This window comes from Mercenaria mercenaria, unplaced genomic scaffold (genome assembly GCF_021730395.1).
Source record: "Mercenaria mercenaria strain notata unplaced genomic scaffold, MADL_Memer_1 contig_3937, whole genome shotgun sequence".
NCBI classification, from domain to species: Eukaryota; Metazoa; Mollusca; class Bivalvia; order Venerida; family Veneridae; genus Mercenaria; species Mercenaria mercenaria.
In genome coordinates, this window is record NW_026462125.1 from 6485 (window position 1) to 33405 (window position 26921).

The following is a 26921-nucleotide window of genomic DNA, read 5'->3' on the forward strand; positions in this document are numbered from 1 at the left end:
ATCTTAAGATATCTGATAATCGAATTATAATAATAATTCAGTAATTATCTAGTTTGGGATATCTTTAGATGATTATGATGATATGTTGAAAACCCAATAATATCATAAAATGAATTTATGATATTCATAGATAATTGTTAATAGCATAAAACGAACAAATGATATCACAAAATATTTACATAATCATTCGCGCTATTGATCTCAATTGAAAATTATGATGACGTAACAGTTGTCCCGTCTGGTGAACAGAATGTCCGGGAAGCTTATTTTAATGTTAAATAAAACAAAATGTGTGCAATTTATAATGATCAGGCTTACAAATGGAAAGGAAATATAATGTAAATATAAGAAATGAATTTTTTTTTCGGAGTTCATGCGAAATGAACGCCAGAATATGATCAGCAAATTAAACATGATTTGCTAGCGCGATTCATGGATTTGCCGATCCTATTCTGTCGTTCATTTCGCATGAACACCGGAAAAAAATCATTTCTTAAATGAATTTATGCTGTAACAAGACAGTTAACTTGCCACCTTACGAGAATCTTGTGTCTTTCTGTTAAGGCTGATTCACAGATATACACCGAAACGATGTCTTTTTTTACAGTTTCGGAGTCCGCTGGGCCTTTGACATTTTCGCCAAATTTCTGAAGTTCTAGCTAAAAGGTATAGAAGCATAGCATAGTAAATCGAGGTTGTATTACTATGGGTGTAAATGATATGTTATTGCTTGGATATTTAATCATTACACAAAGGCACAGACTTCGCCGTCGGAGAATGAAATGGATACATGTGATTTATAGGAAAATAACATAAACTTGTTTTAGGGATGGTATGAGGATATTACACAAAGGCACAGACTTCGCCGTTGGAGAATGAAATGGATACATGTGATTTATAGGAAAATAACATAAACCTGTTTTAGGAATGGTATGAGGATCTTGGACGTTTCTCTCTTCCCCTCCCCCGCCCCCTCACAACCAAACAATTTTTTTCTTTTGCATTAGCAAAGAAATAATCGAGAAATTTGCATAAAAACGGACATTTTTCAGCATTCAGTAACCAAACTAGAAATTCAATAAGTGCATTTTTTGTTTCGGCCTCAATTCAATTTACTCTCATTACCTGTAATATATTTTAGTTTTTGTCGGCTTGGTTTCATTATATATTGTATATGTCGTCGTTCTAGATATGCGTTCGTGAATTTCATTAAAAAAGTACATCACCGACGTTTGCGTATCAGGCTCGTGTTGGACTACATTCAACCCATACAGTCGTAAACTGAGACAGACAGAATTTGATACATCATTTCATTTGGATGATGTTTTAAAAACTAGCACAGAAACTGAAGTATTTATAAACGAATGCGTTTAAAGAGGTGTTTGTGAAATGAACTATTGTATCGTTTTCTTGTTTCACAATTATTGAATTTCTCCTTGGGCTTAGACGTTTATACTGGAAAAAAAGTTAACCCGTCATTTATTTTGCCAATACCTTTAAAAATACCGGAAGTACTTTTTGTTACTTAGCGTACGCTCAGAATGATGTGTTGTTTACGACATTACAGAAAGTTTAACAAAATACAGCCATTTCTTCATATCAGTTTATTCATTTTACGATTTCAACCCATTTTTGAAATGTCACATAAATACATTAATATTGAATTTCCTACAATTTACAAGCTATCGAAAAACGTTATGAGGGAAGAAAATCATTTATCTATTATCGAATGCAGTAGTTGGCAGAATCGCGATTTTTTTTCACTTATTACAAGAGTTTCTTTTGATGAATGTTATTTTTTTTTAATTTTCACGAAAACTATACAAATTTTCGCGAAAACTATCTGCATAAGTAGATGCAGAAATATGCCACAACAGTATTCTTATGAATGGCCTTCATTTTTTTCTAAAAGCAACATTTTTTTTGCTTATTTTAGTTTTTTATTCGAAAATGTGGTGAGATAGTACAATGAATTTTATAATATATTTTCTTGAATTGAATTTTTTGAAATTTTAAAACATGTTCATCTAAAGGTCTGCTAAATTTCAATGAGACACGCATACCATGTTCAGACTGTACATCCGTATTATTCTAGTGCCGGTGTAATGAAGTATTTCGACCCCCATAGAATAATGACCCCCCCGGTCATTATTCTATAGAAAAAGTGACCCCCTGTCATAGTATTATGACCTCCAGATCATAGTACTATGACTCCCCCACGTGAAGTAAACTGAACCTCACGAAGAATATTGACTCTCATAAAAAAACGACCCCCGGTCATTTAGTCAAATTTAGTGATAACTCATGTATCTAAGGCCTAATTGCTGCATTTTATGCCCCCGCTCAGGGGAGGAGGGCATATAGATTTGCCCATGTCCGTCCGTCCGTCCGTCCGTCCTTCCGTTTGACAATTAGCCCCAGATACCATCACTTGACACGGAAATCAGAGCATTCCGCAACGGGAAAAGGGATTCTATCTCTAGACGCTGTATCTTGGTGTATACTTCTTTTTTTTAGGAAAATAACAATTCACAATACGTTCACAAAACACACCAGTGTCAATAATCCCTGCAAACTTCGGTATGAAGTAATTCTTCAGAAGAAAACTGCACAAGAAACTGCTAGCATAGAACTTAGTATTAATAGGAGTTGCAATACTTAGCAGTGGCAGTAAAGTACGGTAGCGGCAAGAATAGAAAGTAGTAGTAGTAGTAGTAGTAGTGGCAGTGGTAGTGGCAGTCGCAGTAGCAGCAGCAGCAGCAGCAGCAGGAGAAGAAGAAGTAGATGTACAAGACGTTTTAGTGGAAGCAGGTATAGTAGTATCAGTAGTAGCAGTTGTAGTATAGTAGTAGAAGTAGTAGTAGTAGTAGTAGTAGAAGAAGAAGAAGAAGTACATGTAGTAATAGCAATAGAAGTAGCGGCACCAGTAGTAGTAGTACAATCAAAATGTTAACTATTGGCAATGGAGAGTATTAGAGTTGTAGATCTAATAAAATTGTCCGTTAGGTTTGGTGGGGATCACTTTTTAATATATATTATCGTCGAAAGTCTTTTTAGGAGCCGGTGTTTTACACGGAAAGAGTAACTTTTTTAAATAGAATAATGTCCGGGAATCGATATTGTATGAGAGTTCGAATGTAGTAATTTCGGCAGTGAGTATTTTACATGGAAGGAGTCACTTTTTCTATAGAATAATAACCGGGGTCGTTATTCTATGAGATTCGAAGGGAGTCATCTTTAGGGAGTCAGTATTTTACTTGGAGGAGTCAGTTTTTCTATAGAATAATGACCGGGGGGGGGGGGGGGGGGGGGTCGTTATTCTATAGAGTTTTCAAAGGGAGTCAGTTTTTTATAAGGGGAGTCAATATTTTACAGGAAAGGAGTCACACTTTCTATAGAATAATGACCGGGGGTCGTTATTCTATGGGGGTCGAAATACTTCATTACACCGGCTCTAATTGGTGGTTAAGATATAAAAAAAGCCATTAACATATAATCCTGTTTGCATTCACACTAGGCAGCGGAATGTGGATTTAGGTATATACATGCAAGATTTACATGAATATGAATATTTATAAGCATTGTTGCATTATGGGAAGTAAAATGGATGTACAAAAATATTTGTTTAAGGAATGATTTGTAATAAACAAAAAAGATAACAAACAAGGAGGCAATCAGATATAAGAATGAGATGTAGAACTCACAGCCATTGCATCCTTTATTCATAAACACTAAAGATAACATGTGGTATTCTCCCGCTAAAATGTCACATTTGGTGGGAAAGCCATTAATAGATTTTAAAATCGTAATATTCCACAAGTGTGTTCCCACTAGTGAAATAAAAGTAGATTAATTTTTAACATAACATTAAAACTACCTCTGGAGGTAGTTTCGATGCTACATTTTTTTTTTAATTGACTTGACCTTCAAATAATATACATTCTAACACACATTGTGTGCGGAAGCAAACTGGGTTAAAAATAAATTCGGTTTAAAACGCATTTAAACTGTAGTCTGTGTTGAGATATTGGCAAAAAAACGCAAATGGTGGGTTAGCTGTTTTGGTCAGTATACATTATATTTGCTGCAAGTTTTGCGTGTTAGTATCGATGTTGTCGTCTCTAATATTAGACAACTTTTTTTTGTCGCTTGGCCTATCCTCATCCTGTCTCCTTCTAGGAATTTACATCACTTTTCCAGCTATCATAACATAAATGGGCCATACTAACATGCATTCAATATGGAAGGTCAAGTAAAAATCTACGAAAAACATTTGATAACATCAACTTTAGATATCAAAACATAAATAGACTACAATATTAAAGTACTTCTACGAAAAACGTTGATTCACATCATTTTTCTACGTATCAAAACATAAATATAGGACATCAGTACATGCATCCAAAGGCGTTCTTTGTTATGGCAGGAAGAAAACAGTTTAAAGTACTTCTACGAAAAATGTTTGGTTACATCATTTTTCTAGGTATCAAAACATAAATATAGGACACCATGCATTCAAGGGCGTTCTTTGTTATAGAAGGGGGGAAAACAGATTAAATTTTAAGTACTTCTGCGAAAACTGTTTGGTCACATCATTTTTTTAGGTATCAAAACATAAATATAGGACATCGGTTCATTCATTCAAGGGCGTTCTTTGTTATAGAAGGAGGAAAACTGATTAAAATACTTCTACGAAAACTGTTTGGTTTTATCATTGTTTAGGTATCAAAACAAAAATAGACCATAAATACGTTCTTTGTTACGGAAAGAGGAAAACATCCTTAAGGTCGATGATTTTAAATCACTTGCCCCGCACCGACGTGGGTTCGAGCCTCACTCGGGGCTTTGAATTCTTCATGAGAGGAAGTCATCAAGTTGGCTTACCGAAGGTCGGTGGTTCAGAGCTGGAAAATTGCAATATGATCTATATTTACTTCGGTGCGACGTTAAACGAACAAAAATACTGCTGAAAATATTTTTTAACAATATTTTTCAAGGTACCAAAGATAAATAGAACATAAATACATGTATTCAATGGCGTTCTTTGTTATGGTAGGCCAACTTGTTCAAATACTTCAGTGAAAAAAAACCATAATGATAATTGTTATCAAACCATCTGTCTATATTAAAGGGCGTTTATTTTTATGTAAGAAGGAAAACTTCGAAATTGCTTCTGCATTTTAGTGAACCATATTTATAATGATTTTATTTGAAAAGAATAGCATCATTTTTCCATGGATAACGTTTATATCATTTAAAAGGAAGTAATGAACTATAGTATATCAGTTAAACATAGCTTTTTGCAAATTTAATATCTATCCAAAATCTTACAAAATCTCATTTTGTTAGAAAACAACAGGGAAAATAGGATTGAGTTTGCTCGTCAAATTTAGGTCACAGACAGTTTTCGTACGCTGTAACAGACGAAAAACTCTTTGGGCTGAGAAAAGCAAGTCACTAAAGACACAAATGAAATATTGCCCTATTCGTAATAGTAAGATTTCACCGGACTTATGAGAGAACATCATGACGTCAATTATGACAAAATGACCGCATGACGTCAATGCTGTACATTTTGATGTATATTAGAAGATATAATTTCCCTCCTTTTGAAAGTATTAATGTAATAAATTATGCCCGAGACTTGGTCCTTTTGGCCTAATTTAGATAGCTATGCTGCCATATTCACACCTGCATGGCCAAACTGACATACATTCAAGCAATTATATATGTTGGAAGCTCGCCTTTTTGAGCCCCAGCGACGCATAAATAACGAAGAATGGCTGAGTGAAAGTCATGCAAGGCCGGTCATTGAAAAAAAAAAATAGCAAAAAATGCAATTTTCTTCATTCCAATGACCGCGTTCTACAAAGTACTTGCAAAGAGGTTAGGTAAATCTACAAAATAAAGTACTTATAGCTGTCAAAAAATCATATCAAAATAAACGCCCGAGTAAAGGTTTGAAAAGCATACAGCTTATTCATGACAATGCGTCTGCCACTAAAAGTGAAATTGTAAGTCTTTCTAGGTTATTCAGGTTGAGCCCCAGCTTTTTCTCCTGACTTAAGTTACAGAGACTTTTTCTTATTTTCCTTGCAAAAGAAAATGCTCGCAGGTAAATGATATACCACTACAATTGCCCCAGTTCTACAATTTTACAGCGTCTTAACAGTATAACAAGGCGAGACTACTAATCAGTATTAAGGCCATGAATACCAAAAGTATGTTTCTGTCCGGGTAGAATATTTTTAAGGGATGAAAATATTGTCTTGATCTGATTGGTTGTTTAGACATACGAAGACCAATGACCAATGGCATAATTTATTGAATCACCAACGTAAAAAGTCTAAATTCAAAATGTATTGTCCAGTTATTACTAATTCGTTGACTAATTTATGTTTCTTTATTTTAATGATATGATCATATTATATCATAAAGTTATGTTCACAACATAAATGTGCTTTTCCCCTTTTTACTTCTGGTGATGTCTTCTGCTACTTTTTTGACCACTGCTTTTGGCTGCCTCACGTCTTTCCTAAAATAAAAAAAAATGCTTTAGCTATTTACACATGAAAAATCATAACTATCTTAAGACCTCCTAACCTTTAATGATATGATTGCGACGCATTGCAGCAAGAAGTGATATATCCTGTCGATTCGCTGATATATCAAAGTGAAAAAGAAACGGGGACTCATCATACGACCTTAAGTAACTGGAACTATGTATCAAGAATTAAAAGGAAGGGGGTGATGGTGACTTGATATGAAAAGATAAGACGGAGAAACGTGAAAGAACATTCGACAATACTAGTGTGAAAGTGTGTGTGGGGAGGGAGTGGTGTTTAATTGAGCGAATGGACAGGATTCTAAGATCCAGACACTATCAAGAAACACAAGAAAGCAAAGGTAAAAAAATATGGTAGAGTTGGGTTGGGGGGCGGGTATGGGTGCAGGGGTGGTTAGGTGTGTGTGTGTTGGGGGGGGGGGGTAGGCGGATACTTAAAACAATTCACAAAACAAAAGAAACTTAAAACATTTTGTTTTGGTGTGGAAGTATGGGGACAGCTGTGTGGGTCTGGAAGGGGATGTGGTCGTGTAATATGGGCGGGAGTTGGTGACAGGATACTAAGCGGCATGTCAAGAAACACAAAGGGACAAGCAACTAAAACAACTGGGGATGAAAGAGGAAATGTGGATGTCGAATTGAGGGGATACTAAGAAAATTAACTTTGAACGAAATTAATCAAGGCTAATGCCCATTTACTGCCCCGCAGCAAAATACACCTGTTATTATGTCTTCATTTTAATTTCATTTGTAGGAGATTCATCACTAGTTTTGTAAAATAAACTGTCAGTATTCAAACAAATATGATAATAATCAACGATGTAATGCAATTTGCGTTATTTTAAATTTCTGGTGTAAAATTATGAATTCTAAGTCTGACAAAATATGTAGCATTTTATAAAGACTTATGCAAGAACTTGATAAACAAAATATTACAACTCTTCATGGATAACTTATGTTAAAAATTCACTAAGAAATTTAGGTTTTGCTAATTATTTGGCCGTTTTATCTCCATTATTCTTTAAATATGTTATTAAAATAGGATAAAAGATCAGTACGTACAGACTTGGTATGAACAACTGTCAAATTCAAGTTAATGCTCTACTTATAAGGTATTTATTATAATAAATGTAAATCTTCTTTTGAACTAGAACACTTTTTAAAAGTTTTACCAAGGAATCTAGCAACACCCCTATAGATTAGTGAACAATGTCCGTACAATAAATTAGGTGATGAATTTCGTTACCTATATGAGTGTGAATTATTCAAAGCTGGTCGCAAGAAATATCTTCCCTTAAACCTTAGAAGACCCAACATATTTAATTTTGAAAAAACATTTTACAAGCCATGATAAAACTGATCTTGTTAAGCTTGTAGTATTTGTCAAGTTAATAATGTCAAAAATAAAATGATCTACCACTTTCCCCAAATTTCCCCTATTTTACTTTTTTTACCTTATCTAATTAAGATATTTTGAAAGTTTCTGTCTTTTGATGAATGTTTATGTTTATGTTGAATGTAGCTGTGGATTGTCTAACTGTCATTGGGCAAAATTCTATAATGATATTTCATGACACAATATTAGAAAGTTCAAAAGTATTTTACATAGTATAATACCCGGTATTCTTTATGGTAAGCTTACTACTTTTAGCATCATGTTTCATGTTTTTGTGGACATTATAAATGTTGATGCCCATATGGGCCAAACATATGAAAATAAACTTGTAAACATTTTATAAATAATAAGATGCACTTTTAGATGACTCGTGTTTATTTTGCAAAAGAAAAACAACAACATAATGGATAGACATATATTGAATAAATTCGGCCTTTTTGATGATATCAGGACAGTGTCGTGAAAAACAAGTATATCATTTTTATTTAAAATACAGAACCAAAGAGTCCTATGCGCAAAGAGATGTTACGCATGCATATAGTCCTTAAAATTTTGTATTCATATATGGTAATGAATTACTGAAAAGAAATTAAAATACAAGGGTTAGTCAAAAATAACTGATTAATGCCTCATAAATGTTTTTTTTTTTCGACGTACGTTATCAATACTTGGCACAATTCTTAATTAATATCCCGTACACAGTTTGTGCAGGACAAAATCACGTTACATAACGTCACTTATATGTGACATCATTTACATTAACGTAATGGCAGAAGGTGCGTTCACACTGACGCGCAAAGAACAGACAGCATATATAAAGTTTGAAGCAAGACGGGCTAAAAGCGCGATAGAAATTCAGAAAGCGTAGGAGGAAGTGGGTTCAGAATCACTCCTTGCATATAGATCTGTCAGACGAAGAGTACGAGAATTCAATGCGGAATAAATTTGTCTGCGACGACTGATGAAAATATGGAATGTGTACGAAAAAACTGCTTAACGATGACAGAAGAGATGAAATTGCTCAGGAGTTGGACATAAGTCATTGGTCAGTCCAATGTATTCATACGGACGTTTGCAAATGCGAAAGATCGCGACCGGGTGGGTGTGAAAATGTCCGTTAACTCCTGCAAAGGTATAGTGAGGAAGGCGGTGAAATGTTACAACGCTTTGCCGCAATCGATGAGACATGGATACGATACTGAAACACCAAAGTAGTGGAGGGCATACGAAAAACTCTCCAAGACCGGTAAAATTCCGTCGAAGTTAAAACTGTGTCAAAATGTTAATGAGTTTTGCGTATTATTTTCGTGGAGTACTGACAACACATAGAGTATTAACTGGTGAGACTGTGATTAAAGAGTACTATAAGAGAAGTATATTTGAACAATACTTTGTCCAGCGTTACGCCGAAAGCACCAAGAACTTATTGACTGCACAAAACTAATTTTACACGACAACGCGTCACCCTATAAAGCAAACGTTGCCAAGGAGCTACTGTTGTCATATCAGTGGGAAGTTCTCGATCACCCCCGTACTCTCCCTGATTTGACCCGCAAAAACTGAAGGAACAGCTCTACGAATAATACGCTACGACAATTGGGATGAATTAGAGCGTACCATAAGCAGGAGGTCCGATGGATCAACCAAAGTTGCCTAGCCAACAGCATCGAAGCGTTGCCAAGGAGATAGAATTCTGTCATTCAATCCATGGGATATTACTTTGAGGGATTATAAACAATTATGTTGTTTATTATACAACTGTAATAAATTATGATGCAGTGATCAGTTCGGTAGCCTAGTGGTAGAGCGTCCGCTTTGAGTGCGGGAGGTCGTGGGTTCGATCCCCGGCCGCGTCATACCAAAGACGTAAAAAAGTGTACTAGTAGCTTCCTCGCTTGGCGTTCAGCATTAAGAGGATAGCGCTATGACTGGTCAGTATAATGTGACTGGGTGGGGTATCATGCCACGTGTCTACGGCGTGATATTCCAGTGAGGCAGCATTATAAAGTTGGGCATTGTGCTCATTGCTACAAGTAGACACCGTCGTTTATATGAATGAAAAATTGTTGAAGAAGACGTTAAACCCGAACACGCACGCACGCACACACACACACACACACACACACACACACACACACATAGAGTTATTTTTGACTGACCCTCGTAATTTTCGTTTTCATTCTGATTAGCCGACGACGTCGTTTAAAACGTTGTTTAATTCGTCACTGTGACACAAGAATCATAGAGGCTCGCACTTATTTCCAATGAAAAAACATGCAAACAATCAAACTTTTGGGGAAAAAGGACCATATATGATAACGGGTGTTTTGGGCCCCCATTCCAATTTTGTTTAAATATGTATCAACAACTTGGCAAATGTATGTATTTTCTCATTTCAATTGCCAAATTTCTCAAATACTCCATTAAATTTATAAAATAATAATTTATTTGTGTCTGTGTGTTTGTAAATATTTGCTTGATTAGTGGGTATACGTAAAGAAAATAAAAAAAAAGAAAAATCAGTGGAGATATTATTTACCTAAATTAAAATTTTCACGATAAATAATTATTACCATAGTGTACAATTCTTTATAAAATTAGAAAACTGCCGTATAATATTTGAAATAGTGCAGAAATTAAGGGAGATAACTCTTCCTTACTCAAATCAGCCATTTGTAATGGAAAACTTGGTTTTCTTTGTTTGTTTGTTTTTAAATCAAGACATGTAGAGTGGTTTACCCGTTTTATATTTCTTCTATTTTCAATTACCACTTGAATAATCCAAACTATAATAAATTAAACGACTCGATACCATGGTAACGGAATGTCCATGAATATAACTTCACATAAATGAAGAGTCTGAGCTCAATTTCTTTGCCCTTTTCATCATATAATTCTTTAATTACCTCTACATGTAGTGTTCTCTGTCAGTGTTCCATCTGAGATGACTTCTGGTTTGCCCTTTGTCTGTCTGTCTATCTGTCTGTCTGTCACTCAATCCGTCTGTCAATCTGTCAGTTGCGATCATACAATAATTCAAAAAGGAAAGTATATTTATGATGTAACATATATTCTTTTGTTTCTGTTTTCCTTTGATGATTTATTGGTAACAACACGTCAAAATGTAAGACAAAAGTGATGAAGTGGGATCCTTTAATGATTTTGAAAGAGCAATTGTCAGATACGAAATACAGGTTTTACAAACACTTTTAAATTATATTTATATTTTCCATGGTGCACAGGAGAGTTTGGAAATATGTCACAGTTTCAAAACGAACCTCAGATTTCTTTCTTTCAATTATTTGCTGAGCATGCGCAGTTACTACCAGGAGTGGTTTCAACCAATCACGCCGATCTTATGCTCAAACAGTATGTAAGTAAAGTACTGGCTAAAATGAATAAAGACGATATTGCATGACTGTGATTAATGTAGATTTATTCCTGTAATAGGATGTATCAGAAAATTATATTATTCCTTATTATTCGGCGCCGATATCAAAAAGGACGCGGTCAAGCTTTACATGGTCAATTTTGACTGGTTCACGATGATTTATCGCGAAACGTCGCTGAATGGCTGAAACCTTTCAACTGTACTGTAACAAAACTAAGAATATCGACGAAATATGCCAAAGGTTCAACTAGCCGGTTCTAGTGTGGGGTGGTGGTGGTGGTTTTTGCGTGATATGTTTCACACTTCATTACCTCTCATGAACAGATTCAACTTAACCAAGTCTGCTATTTTTCATTGAAATATATCAGAGGTTCATCACAGTCCCAAATCGAACCTCAGATTTCTTTCTTTCATTTACTTGGTGAGCATGAGCAATTACTACCGGGAGTGGTTCCAGCCAATCACGCCGAATATATGATCAAGCAGTATCTAAGCAAAGTATTGCTAAATATGAATAAATAAACAACCTTTTACCTGTAATGTAACAGAACTAAAAATATCGACGAAATATACCAGAGGTTCAACTCGGTAACTATAGTAAACCTCTGGTATGCGAAAGTGGCACTTATTACATAATCTTTTATAAACTCCGTTACCATCCAGCTGGCTTACGGAAGGTCGTTGGTTCTACCCAGGTAGGCCTACCCGCTCGTGATGAAACAATGCACGGAGGGGCACCTGGGGTCTTCCTCCACCATTAAAGCTGGAAAGTCGCCATATGATCTATCATGTGTCGGTGCGACGTTAAACCCCCCCCCCCCCCCCCTCGCCCAAAAAAAAACTCCGTTAAGTTTCAGTCTAACCTAAAACGTCAATATTTTTCCATATTGACTTTCAAATTTCATATCGGGTGTGTGACGTCATTTGTGACGTCAGTTTCATGTTTGTCGTTGCGGTATATGCGGTATAAATGCGCATGTAATAAAAAGAATATTAGATTTTAATCGAGAAATATGCACTCGTTCTTTCGCGGAATGATACTGCGCTTCTAAAGTCGCGCAATATTTCCGCTGCAGAACTCGTGCATATTTCTCGATAAAAATCTAATAACCTATAATTATTAATCGGCGTGAAGTTGGCAGTACAGCAGTAGCAGCAGTAGGAGCAGTTACAGCAGTTAAATGCTACTACTGCCAGTACTTATAGCAGTTAACCGGCAACAGTTACAGCAGTTAATTGCATGCACTTCTAGCAGTTAACTGCTACCACAGCAAGCAATTACAACACTTCAAAATGCTGTTATACCAGTTTGATGTTACTGGCATCAGGTATTTGGTAGGCCTGTATCAGTCAGACATGGGGCAGATTACTTTAAAAAGTAATCAATTATTAATCGATTATTGACACATTTTTAATAATCGATTATTAATTGATTATCAGACCAATTTCTATTAATCGATTAAATTATTAATCAATAACCCAAAGTAATCATGATTAATGATTATTTTTGAAAAGCACAGAATGAAACAGAATAAATCACATAGCTCTAAACATATATATATATATATGTAACAGTGACAAAGTATATTCATCTAAGCAGTCAACATAAGAGTCAAAAGGTTCTACACGCATATATAGTTCATATTTGTTTGTTGTTCATCATGAGGCGTTGCAATGTCTTATCACTCAGCCTGCAGCGTTCAGGCCGAAAAAAACTTACCAGCGATACTGAACAGCCGTTCAACAGGGGCAGAGGTGGCGGGTACAACAAGGAATTTTCTTGGATATTTGTAAGCATTGTCTTTCCGGATTTGAGCGGGTCAATGTCAACACATTCTAACATTAGATATGAATGATTTACAGTGCTTGCACTCTGCTTTTACAGCTCCTTCGGCAGGTATATTATCCGGAAATTGGAAATGCTTCCTAGCAGCTATACAAAATCTGAACTACTTTGGGTGCAAATTATTTTATAACTGCCACAACTTTTTTTCAGGCAAAATAATAACAAAGGACTTAACAATGTTGACATCATCTGAGGAAGATTAGTTGTATACAAGAATATACCTTGAATAGTATTAACTAAACTTACCAAATCATGGTCACAAGCTAAGAGCAAATATGAAATTCAGTCTTTTTATATTTCTTAAATAAATAGGATGTCTTTTTCCCCATATCAACTTTACTATCTTTTAAATCTCCATACAAATTATTGTATGGTGATTTAAAACTGTGCCCTGAGGCAAAGTCCAGGAAGATGTATGAAATTGGGTACACCTAAATTAGGTGATAATTGTCAATCAATATCCTGAAAGTGTAATCTTCTAACCATACTTGTTCTGTGGGCCAGTTTCTGAAAGTCCTCTAGTTTTTCGATTTCGTAACCCAGAAATTAGGCAAAGGTTCATCCACTTCAGCCATTAATACATTCATTCCGGGATTGTTTAAGACCGGATGTCGCTGTCTACCGTATGTCAAATAAAAATTATACACATTTTAGTAAACCTTGTGTATAAAAAATGTGGAATACTCTCTCTTTGAAAGTATTGTTGGCTACACACGAATTCTTTACAGATTGTTTCAATACTGACTTTCAGATATTAGAGTTTTGCTTATGTAACTGTTCTAAATCAATTAAAGCTTCACTGTAACAAAGTTTTCCAAATTTTGACGATTTCTACCAAAATTTAGGGGTCAAAATACCCCACCCACCCGAGCTACATTTTTGCCATTTTAAATAACTCATAAAATTATCAAAATTACTATATTTTTTAATAATACATCATCAAATAATTGTGTTAAGATTCACAATTTTATATATTTTCATGAGAAAATATAAAATATTGCAATCACTTTAGGTTATAGACAACGTGCATGCAAATGTAATACATATAAATCACATGCTGTTTCTCAATAAATCAAGCCTATTTGTATTTCATTCAGAAAGGTTTTGGGTACCAATAATTTTCTTCTATTTTAGATGTCAAAGTAAGCTTACATGTGTAATTTTAACCTTTATTTGATAAAGATACTTTAAAATGTAACATACGTAACAGCCGCCACTCAAATTTTCCACCTTGAAGAATTAGCAACATTGAAAATACTCCAGCAATTGCATTTGTATGCTTTTAATTAAAATAAACTATGCACACATGACCGTTATAATTTTGTTGGACTTAACCCTGTAACTATTCTCAATTATAGGATGTCGACAAACTACAGTAAAACAACGGTGCCTCTTTCAGCATCACTGTAAAGATAGCATAGATTTAATAGCATTTTATGGATTCTGCTTCAAAAGATAGAATATTGATAATTAACAATAGACTTGGTTACAGTTTGTACGCAGTCTGAATATTTTTGTCTTTCGTTCAAAATAAATACAGAACGTGAGGGTATCTAAGAATCAAATGTACGTTACCTAGGTTTTAGTTTATACTTATTTGTTATAGCTCGATTGTAATGAAAGCTTCAAGCCTTTTGAAACCACTCTTTGAGTCCGCTTCCTGGAGAAACCAATACTGGTGCCATATGAGAGGTCATGGTCGTGATCCTAGTGAGGCTCGAAACCAGAACCACTGGTTGAGCGGCCGGCACCTTATCCACTAGACCACCTCTCCTACCTAGGTTTTAAAGGTCACCTATTCAATTTTATATTTCGTATATAATTATTCTAGGCTAATAAATAAATCATGCTTACTGGCATCGCAAAGCACCAACTCAGTCAGTTTTTACAGCATTACAAAGATGAAATGAATAATATATTATGAAACATACGTTACCAAGATTACACAGAACATTAAGTAATATTAAAGCTACATTAAGTAACATTGAAGCTATTATAGTTTTGGGGTTTCGATGGACTTAGGCGGTTTCAAGACAGAGGATTTTATATTTTAATGCGTTGTTTTGATATTCACGGAAGGTAAGATTGTATTCATGACTGAAATTATCGGTTTATAAGCATTATGTGTTCAAAGTTGCTGATATAATTCCTGAAGTAAATAAACACGGCACATTTTGAACTTATGGAGCATCATACATATACAGTACAACATAGGTACATGTAGTGAAACAAATGACACTTTTTGTAAAACATGCTTTTTAAAATAGTTCTGTTTCTGACCATGATGATTTTCAAATATCACTTAAAATGTGGGACGGAATTACTGAACTACGAATTCATATTACATTCCCTTAACGGAAACATAGATAAGACTCCTTGTTCATATCCTGATTGTGGTATCATTATTGTCAGTTCTGCGTTCTTACTAAAATTCAATATTCTATTTTCAAAACTATTAACAAATACAAAGAAACTAGTTCGTTCAAAAATTGGTGTATTTCAACTGTTACATTTAGATTACCTTCGTATGTAACTGTGTTTCAACCATTAAGTCTAGTAACTACCTTAATCTAATTTCGGTAACGTATGTTTCAGAACTACACAAGAGGACACATTATAACACCTATGTACACCATATGACAGAAATATACTCTAAATTTTGATATGAGAGGTTGCGTGGAAGTCACTTTTCGGTATCAGTATCAGAATAAGTTCATCATACACGTATAAATGCATATGTACATACTTACAGAGTCTGTACTATTTGCTTGGAAAACGCCAGTGGTAATTTGATATCTTCATGACATATCTGTAAAAACTCTTTTTAGTTAAGTGCTTTATTCCGTAGTAAAATCATTAAGCTACATCCTAAAAGGGATTGAAACATACGTTACTTTAAATATTAATTACAACAATACCAATAATTATTGCTCATACAACCAAATAAAAAAAACAGATACGATACACGACTTTTTGATTCCAGGACTTGCTCAATTTATAGCTGCGAAGCTCTGTACTACCTGCTCATTATGTCAAGCAAATGCATGACTACAGATATATTCATAACAGTTTGGCACTATTTCAGAGGAATACGCATTGAAAGGATTTTGTTGAATGATGTATGATATATTTCTGACTATTTCTATTTCAAACAAAACAGATAAAACTTTCAAGAACAACCTAAAGGTACATCAATATATATGCATTTTAAATTGCTTTGATAGGTTTAGAACTGTATATGCTCATTTCTAGGATACACTGTATATGTAACATCTATCAGGCAGCCATTCTGATACAAATTAATATTACATTTTAGCTACATTCAAAATCCTTTGAATGAAAATTGAGAGTAACATGTTTAGTTTTAAAAGAAATAAAAGCAGTATTTAAATCATATTACTATTATGTCTTTTATGGTACGCATTTTGAAAATGGCGCCATCTTGATTAATACAATAGAAGTAGTTCATATTGGTAACGTAGTTTTCAATTGAACATTATAAATCCTTTAAAATGTTTAAAAAGACATAAGTGTTTGTACAATGATCTTTTTCACTACCTCAGAAGAAAGTGACAATTTCATGATATGTTCCATTCTCCATTTCTCATTATTCCACTAGGATACACTGTATATGTAACATCTATCAGGCAGCCATTCTGATACAAATTAATATTACATTTTAACTACATTCAAAATCCTTTGAATGAAAATTGAGAGTAACATGTTTAGAGTTAAAAGAAATAAAAGCAGTATTTAAATCATATTACTATTATGTCTTTTATGTAACGCATTTTGAAAATGGCGCCATCTTGATTAAAACAATAGAAGTAGTTCATATTGGTAACGTAGTTTTCAATTGAACATTATAAATCCTTTAAAATGTTTAAAAAGACATAAGTGTTTGTACAATGATCTTTTTCACTACCTCAGAAGAAAGTGACAATTTCATGATATGTTCCATTCTCCATATCTCATTATTCCACTAGGATACATTGTATATGTAACATCTATCAGGCAGCCATTCTGATACAAATTAATATTACATTTTAACTACGTTCAAAATCCTTTGAATGAAAATTGAGAGTAACATGTTTAGAGTTAAAAGAAATAAAAGCAGTATTTAAATCATATTACTGTTATGTCTTTTATGGTACGCATTTTGAAAATGGCGCCATCTTGATTAAAACAATAGAAGTAGTTCATATTGGTAACGTAGTTTTCAATTGAAATTATTTTAACTTCTATTACAGCAATGATTACTTAAATCTTATCCTTATGTATGTTTGCAAACTTACTTTTGGCGACCAGTTTGAAAATGACAGGACAGTATCTTTATTAGATTGATCTGGATAACCAAACTTCAATCCTTGGAAACTTATTTGGTTTGTTTTATTATACTGAATATCTAAACAGTAGTAGCTCATCAATATTTGTACATGTAGCCGATTTCAGGTGGTCATTTTGTGAGCGGTAAAATCCTCTGTAACATGTTTCAATCAATATCAAGTGATTCGTGTTATAGTTTTGACTTTTAAAGAGCTACGCCTCTTTCATATGTGCATGTGTGATCAAATTTAAAGCAGTTATTTGGAAATTTGGAAAGTGGTGGCCGTCTAAATTTGTATAGTCTGCGTAACTAAATAACCTAATTTGTTGGTAGTTTAACAAACATAAATTTTGGGTGATTTAATAACTACGTACAAAATGACTACTAAGAAGACCTAAGCTAGAAGAGAACTAAAGTCATCAAAATATAAAATCTTTTGTTGCATTAACTCATATGTATAATAATTTTGGATTAATCTGAAATAGCTGTCATCTTGAATAAAGACTTATATTGCTGGATCTGCTTCCATTTTGATGTTCTCCATAGGGAACTTCCATAACACGTTTGCGGTTGTTTTAGTTTTTGCAATACTTTCATCATTTTTACTGCACTAGCAAAGAATAGGTCTGTCAGTATGCAATTCGCCCAGAAATAAAACATAAACCATAGGTTTAGCCAACTGATATTAAAGTGTAAAGGTGTCTGAAATTTTAGTTAATTATTCATTCATTTCGTTTTCATTACTGCAAACATTAGGATTCTGTTCCTTTATAAAGGATTAAAAGTTCTAAAGATTTCCCGCATAAATATATGTACTAATGTGGTGGGTGGGGTACATCAACCCCTACTTTTTACATTTTATTCAGTATATAATACATATCGTAGCATTCTTTGACAACAAAAGTGAATTATTGATTATTTCAGACATTAAAAGATAAGATTTGTTATAAGAAATGTCGCATAAATGTCTCTTTTACCATTCAAATCGGCGATATCCCTATGCAATGCTAAATCGTAATTATTAGGCACCAACGTTTTTAAAATCGCCATTAAATTTTACTGACATGTCGCTCAGACCGACATCCACCCTTAAAAGTTTCCTGAATGATAGTATAACATCATGGTATAGCTCAACCTTTGCCTAATTTCTGGGTTACGACTTTCAAATTTTTTGGCCTTGGCCCACGGACAATTTGTTAATTGCCACACATTTATGACATGTATGACCACAATGCTGTACATTATAAGGTAACGATCAGCCTCATATATAAACAAGTAATCATATATTAATCGTAAAATAATCATGATTACAGCCTAATTATCTTCATTAATCAATTTAATTATTGATCATTAATCAGAAAAAGTATGATTAATGAATAATGATGATTAATGAAAAATATTAATCGATTATTAATCATTATGATTACTTTAATCGATTACTATCTGCTATCAGCGTCCTACATGTAATACTGCCAGCAGAAATTGTGTCACTAAAATCAGTTTATCAGTTTCCTGTAGATGTTACTGCCTCGTCATTTATTTGTATAGTTAGATATTTCACTCAATGCAGTTTCATCTGTTTTCTATATGATATTAACATCTTCTGAATAAGGGAATTATGAGGTTTTATTAGTTTCATATCAAGGTCAAGAAGGCGTAATAGAGCGCCATCTAATGGAAGGTCAAAACATTACGATTGACGACGCCACGTCTTTGCGTTCTAAGCGTTGACGGCAAACAGCTTGTTTGCTAAAGATTTCATTTCGCATCCATTTTTTTTTATCATTTTCAAACAATTAGGTATTTACTTTATGGTTCATAAAAGGGGTAGATATAACTACTGCCCACTTTAAATATCCTTTCTGATATATTATTTTCCATCAAAGCTAGAATGAACGCATTGGAGAAGAAAAACAACATAATATGTTTAGAGTAAATATATGGCTAAGATTTTGTCAGCATCTGACCATATTCATATTTATCGCTCAGATAAAAACTTCCACAGTTTTTATCAGCATGTATAACTTTTTTTTCAAATTTGAAAAACATGAATATTATGGTTGGATATAGCCACTAAATCGATGCCATTTTAGAACCCGGGTCCCCCGAAACATGATCGCTCAAGGTCTGTTTTAAAACAGCACTGTCAAAAAAAATATTTTTTTTTAAATATGAATATGAATAAACGAGAGAAAAGTGATAACAATTAACTTCCGCGTTTCAAGAATTAACTGCTAACTTTAGTTTTTTTTCTTTTAAATATATTTGATTGCTCTTTGTTTCATACATAAAATATAACAAGCATATCTTATAAACAAAGAACAAAAAAAAACAGAAAAAAAAACAAAACAAAAAAAACCCCGCAAAAATAACAAACAAGAAAAAACAACAACAACAACAACAAAAAAACAATTGGGTCGGGCTATAAATTATTTCAACATCGGCATATACAGCCATTACCACAATGTTAACTTTCACCTTTTTAAATGAACATTTTAAACCATGGTTAACAAATATATGCATTTCCAGTTTTGAAACTTTAAATACAAGTGACCCAAGGAACAAAAAAGGTTAGGAATTAGTCTCTTGTCAAAATCATCCAGTCAAAAATTACCCCCACCCCTCATATCGGACCGAGTGACACTTTTTGGAGGGTCGTCCGTCAATCGAGCGAACATAGGTTTGGTGTCCGGTTCGGTCACTCTATCTGTGATTACAGTTTTTCAATGGGACAGTTGTAAGTTACTGTGGACAAAGAGTTTAGTGCTTGTAACAAAATCAAATGTAGATGAAAACGGGCGAAACCCGAACACAAACAATATTTATTCACGGCTAATTCTGACTTTTCAGTTAGTCGAAATATGAAGAGTCAAATCAACATGCAATTAACGACATACGTTTAAAAGGTGCGGTCATGAAGTGAAGAAATAATTGCATTTAAGCATCTGATAAACCTTAACTGTGTTGGGTTTACGCCGTTTCTCAACATGAACAACCTTCAAATTACGCCACCACGGACACACACCCGCCTCACACCTCGACCCGGGTTCCTCCCAAACAAGAGTTTTCCCGGAATGGCGGCCACCTGTGCCTGGTGGTGAACAACCCTTTCTACATCGGTCACCCGGTCCGATCCAAAACTAAAGGTCTGGGGCGGTGCTGGTGGCGCCCAAACTGAAAATATAAAACATTCCACAAATGGCCTAAACCAAATTTGAGACCTGCTCACGAGTAAACAAGTGTTTTCCCGGAATAGCCACTATGCTGGCCCTCCATAGACGTCCATCCTCTACAACGGCCACCCGGTCTTTGTGAAGAGGAAGGGAATCATTTTTATTTTACACAAAATATCTGATGTCAGTAACATCATCAAACTAGTGTAACAGCTCATTAACTGCTGTAACTGCTGGCAGTATCTACTGCTGCTACTGCTGCTACTGCTGTACTGCCAACTTCAGGCCGATTAATTATCATGCTTGATGGCGTCATATGTTTCCAAAGGTTTACTAGTGTAGCGGCTGTAAAAGGTATCCACTTACTTTGACTCATGGTTGCTGTGTTTTCTAGTCCTTTTGTTTCGTGGAGTCTAATTGATTTTACTACGATACAATTCAGCTCGAGTGAGGGGTTTCGCATATTTCGTTACTTCTAATGAAAATACACTATGAATATAATTTGTGTGATCTTCTATTTTTTATTATCATTTATGAGTTGGTAAAAAGTTCTTAATGTGATATAGGTAGGGTGAAACTATTTTAACGTTTAACGTCTTTTTCAACAATTTTTCAGTCATATAAACGACGGTGTCTACTTGTAGCAGTGAGCACAATGTCCAACTTTATAGTGCTGCCTCACTGATATATCACGCCGTAGACACGTGACATGATACCCCACACAGTCACATTATACTGACACCGGGCTGACCAGCCCTAGCACTACCCTCTTAATGCTGAGCGCCAAGCGAGGAAGCTACTAGTACCATTTTTACGTCTTTGGTATGACGCGACCGGGGATTTAACCCACGACCTCCCGCTCTCGAAGCGGAAGCTCTACCACTAGGCTACCGAACAGTCGAAAGTTAAATAATAATATTATCATTAATCAAGCAATTTCATACTGGCCTAGTTCTTTGTCCTCGGGCAGTCCGGCCTCGGGCCAATACGACAACCCTTGGAAAAATAACAAGGCCAATATGAAATTGCTTGATTAATAACATTATAATATACATTCTAATAATATGAAAATGATAAAGAATTTAGAAGAAGCGTTAGTCGAATATTTTATTCCTAATTTGGAAAATTTAAAAGATTTTGTTTTGATGTGATCTGTGGCCACAGTACAAGTAAGAGCTCTAATGACAGATTACTCGATTTGTGAAGCCCATTCACTCGATACTATCTTACATCAACAAAAGATTCATCAAAGTTTTCTCATTTTCAAAAGAAGGACAGTTTTGCAAACTGTATGTCGGAGACATTAAGTTAATAGAAACCTGACTACATGCAAACTTTTAACCGAAATTTCTATATTAGAAACGAGCATAATTTTTACATTATGATAATAGCATTTCTTGCCATGCCAGGTGAAGATATGCTGCCGAAGACATGTTTGACACGTTTGAAAGCATTTGAGTAAGTAATTTTAAAACACCTGTTTACACGCAATCGTTTTGTAACGCTGACGCCAACGCAGACGTCGAAAAAGCTCGTATTTGTAAAAAAGATCAAATAGCTTATAACAAACACCTATATAAGAGTTCAAAACGAAACAAAACGTCGTATAATGCGGTGAAGTAAAACGTATTCATAATGTCGTTATCGTCGTTTCTTGTACTTAGTGAATATCAACATCACATCTATTCAAGTTGGCTAAATATAACAAATTTAACTGTATTAACAGCCTTATTTAAATTTAAAAAAAATACAAAAAAAAAAAAAAAACAGAAAAAAAACTTCCTCAGTCTTAAAGCGGGAAAACAAATTCACACTTTGGGTATATATACATTAATTGTCCTCTTTTTATACTAACACGCAATACTGTTTATATATGCAAACATGCTTTGGTTTTTTACATAGACATTGTGCATTATATGCTGATCGGTTTCAAACACGAGTTCCCTTTAAGAGGAAGTTTATTATCCGTACAACATACACATGGAAAGGAGTTGAATCGGGAATTTGTAAATACATACTTACATTCTAGTATATAAGTATACAATGTTCGCCCCAAAACTATAATTAAGAGTGACAACAAACCATTTTACAGGGAAAGACATAAAATGGATTCTTTTCCATGAGTTGAGAATGTCGTGACGTTCGTTATGAAAGAATGCAGCCGTTTCATTATTTTCCTGTTTGTTAAGATTTGCAAACTGATGACAAACGAACATCTACAAATGTAATTGTCTGAGAGATGCGAAATTGCGTGAAAAAATGTGTTTAAGAGGCGACTGTTTCTGATGAAAGATAATGATAAAATCCTTTTCTTGTTATCTGATTTTCAAACAAAACATAGGTAAATACTTTTTTACCTTCAGCCAACTTCAGCAATCTTAACTTCAATTTAAAACACAGCAACACATTCCTTTCTTCATTTAATGTCATCCAGTTTTAGTTTACTGTTTTGTTGCCTGTCACTAATGTTTATTTGTGATGATCATATGATGGATTGTCAAAACTTAACATAACTTTACACAATGATATCTTTTGAAATTGTCTTCTCTTTTACTTCAACAAGTTAAGGTATTAGATCACTAATAGAGAACCTCCTTTTTGAAGAGTATTCAATTCCTATGATAAACCTACTTTTACTGCAATTCTTAGAGGGGTGGGTCGTGGGGGGGGGGGGCGTAGGTTCAAGCGCTACTGGGACCAGATTTTTTCTCTCCTTATTTTCCTTTTTTCCTAGTAAGTTTTTACTTCTTTCAAGACTTATTATTGATTTCTTGTACAAAAATGGAAAAAGATGAATCTTATAAGCGATTTCTTGGTCTTCAAAGTGAATTTACTACTTAAACAGAAGGGGTAGAGTTACACATCTTTAAAAATATTGAGTTACACATGGTGAAAGTTCTGTATTTTGCTTTCACTCTTAGATTATATATTGTGGAAGAAATTTAGATAGGTTTTACGTCTGCCCTAAGGTTATTTTTAAATGGAGTAAGCAAAATTCAAAACAGAAACGCAGCATTCGATCTTATTTTTTCAATGTCGAAGTATGAATTCTGTCTCATTAAATCCGTTTACTTGAGGCACCATAGAACCAATGATACTGACATTTTTATTTTGTTTTATAATTGTTTACCAACAGTTTGATGTTTCTTTTATTAAAATAAATGGTAAAATGAGTTCTCTGCAAACGTTTTGGATAGTGGCTATCACTTTTAAATTTGTCTCTACTTGAGCTTGAGGAGATACCATAAGTTACCCAAAATGTATAAAAAATGGCACGGTAAAAGTTGTTTAAAAATTGCAAAATATTGCAAAACATGGTTACCTTCCAGAATATACCAAGTAAAGGCCATTTTGTCAACATTACTATTAGTGATCTAATACCTTAAACAATTTTTGGGTAATGCAGATGATATTTTCCCCTCTGAATTGCAAAACATAGACCGTAAGGGGACGATAAATGTTAAGATTATTTTGTGCCCACTGTAACTTAATTTAATTTGTACTTTGTTGTTTTTGCAGTTTTATCAACCTTTTCCGTAAGAAAAGGTTTGCATGATTTCTCTTTGAATATAAGACAATACCTTCCACAACATACAGGAATGGTTTCATAACCTTAAGGTCTGTAACATGAACCTTTTAGTTGAAAAAAAAACATAACATGCTGAAAACAAATTATGATAGCATATTTTCCATTGTAAATTTAATCAATTTAGGACACGCGAAGTTTTGGAATTTTGAGTTTGGTTTTATTTGCTGATGGAGTAATTAGGAAATGATATCCAGTGTATAGCTTTTTCTAGGTCTTCAAAATTAACGCAAATCATATTTAGTAATTGATGGATCTAACAGTATATCACAATAAGATCAAGTAAACTTTAAATACTTATGCTGTACCCACTTCAGCTTAACAGTACACTTTATATCATAGACTCAATCAAACCGAGTCTACTATTACTCTGCTTTATTGCATTCTAAGTTTCCAAGGGATCTTCTTACATATTTTATTAACTGTCAGAACAGTAATTGTTAAGTGCCGTGTGGCGGTTATAGAAAGTCTTCCCTTACTTGGAATAGTGTTGATATATTTTCTGATCCTTTTGGATCTCGGAGTCCATTCAATACGTTTATAATAGAATTCAACAATAATTTGGTCAATCTACACACAAGTTATACTGTTCTGGGTCAGTGTAACCTTGACTTTGACCTGTTGACCTCAAAATCAACGGGGGTTATTAGCTGGTCATGATCAACCTCACTATTAAATTTCCTGATGCTAGGCTTAAGCATTCTCAAGTTATCGTCCAGAAACGGTTTAACTGATCCAGGTCACTGTGACCTTGACCTTTGACCTACTGACCTCAAAATCAATAGGAGTCATCTGCTGGTCATGATCAATCTAACTATCAACTTTCATGATCCTAGGCCCAAGCGTTCTTGAGTTATTATCCGGAAACCGTTTAACTGTTCCGGGTCACTGTGACCTTGAACTTAATCTACTGATCTCAGAATCAATAGGGATCATCTGCTAGATACGACTAACCTAACTATCAACTTTCATGATCCTAGACCAAAGCGTACTTGAGTTATCATCCAGAAATTGGTCCACATAGAAACATTTCTTTGTTAAATAATGAACAAAAATTTGTATGGTTAATGTCCTCTGAAGATCCTGGCATTTTATTGATATTTTCTAGATATTTACATGATATACATAATAAAAGAACTCTCTTGCTAGCTAACTAGTCAGATCATGTAGCACCAACAATGAATGAAGGTCATAGTTAACTGTGGAGTTTACTTCAATCTCAGCAATTGTTTCTTTTTTTTTTCATTTTCATAAGCCTATGTTAATTGCCTCTTAAGAATAGGAATGAAGCTTTATTTGCCTTAATGTCCTTATAAGCTTGACTATACGAAGTATGGAGAGCTATCCTACTCGACCTGGCGTCGGCGTCCTTCCGGGTCCGCACAAGTTTCGATGCATTTCCCTTTATCTTTGTTATTACTAGACGGATTGAATTCAAACTTAAAATAGTTGTTCACCATCATCATCCACATCACAAGGTTCATAACTCTGGCACCAATATTTCATAAATTATCCCCCTTTGAACTTAGAGTGTCAGGTTAAAGTTTTGGTGCACTTTCACTTTATCTCGGTTTTTACTCAATGGATTTGATTCAAATTTAAAATAGTTATTCAAAATCATCACTCACATCATGTAATATTATCGGTGTTTCATATTAAAAAGACTTTTGGTTTTGAAAAAACTGCGGAGTTTTTAATATGAAACTGAAAGTACTTGCCATGGGTTCGTCGACTGATAAATCTGAACACCGTTAATATTATCATTTAAAAAGTATAAGTTAAATGATGCTTTCAGCCTAAATATAAGGATATAAATTTCAGAACTGCCCGGATAATATTTAAAAAAATATATAAGAAAAAATACACAGAAACAAAACGCTACCAGGGGCCGTATTCATAAAGCATCTTAAGTATATGTATAAGAAATTGATTATTTACTTAAGTATTACTTAGGTAAGAAATTCATTTTACTTAAGTATATGTGTTATTCATAAAATAACTTAATAAGTAATTATTGACTTTTATTGCGGACGAAAACATTAAAAAAAGACAACATTAATTTCAGACAGATACAACATGCACAATTATGTTTAAAGTACTTTTATCTGAAACAAAACAACAACAACACTTTAATCGTACTCACGACGCCATTTTGTTTTCTGACTTAAGTCATTTCTTACGTATATTAAGTTTAAGCTGTTATATGAATAGGCCTTAAGTTTTTACTTAGACTTAAATCAACACACACATTAATAAAATCTTCAACTTAAGTCAAAACTTATACTTAAGATGCTTTATGAATACGGCCCCAGGTTAGAAAATAACGTATTGTAGGGAAAGTGAAGGACGTTCTTCAATGTTGGGTTTTCAGATAAGTCGGTTCTATTTCTATTGACAAATAATGACAAAAACACAAAACTTTTTCTTAAAAATGTTCTCCTGAAATATGTAAATATGGTCTTTTAAATTGCAAAAATGTTATACAGTCAACAAGAGCGGTGACAGTCACTATTAGTGGCAAATGCCTCCGAAGCGTGCCCAAGAATGCTACAGTTGTCTGCGCAAAAAAATGCAAGAAAAGTTTAGATGTGAATACTTTTGTGACCTTGACCTTGACTGAGAGTCCTGGGTCATGAG

The 26921-nt window shown here is 34.1% G+C and overlaps 1 long non-coding RNA gene across 1 annotated transcript in view; it reads right to left on the reverse strand.

The window, feature by feature from the left end:
- Window positions 1-6305: 6305 nt before the first annotated feature.
- The window catches only part of LOC128553553 (uncharacterized), a 54148-nt gene continuing 33532 nt past the window's right edge, over window positions 6306-26921 (reverse strand). The window contains exon 4 of the long non-coding RNA XR_008369371.1: window positions 6306-6535. This is a non-coding gene — a long non-coding RNA (uncharacterized LOC128553553). The remainder of the gene's footprint in view (window positions 6536-26921) is intronic.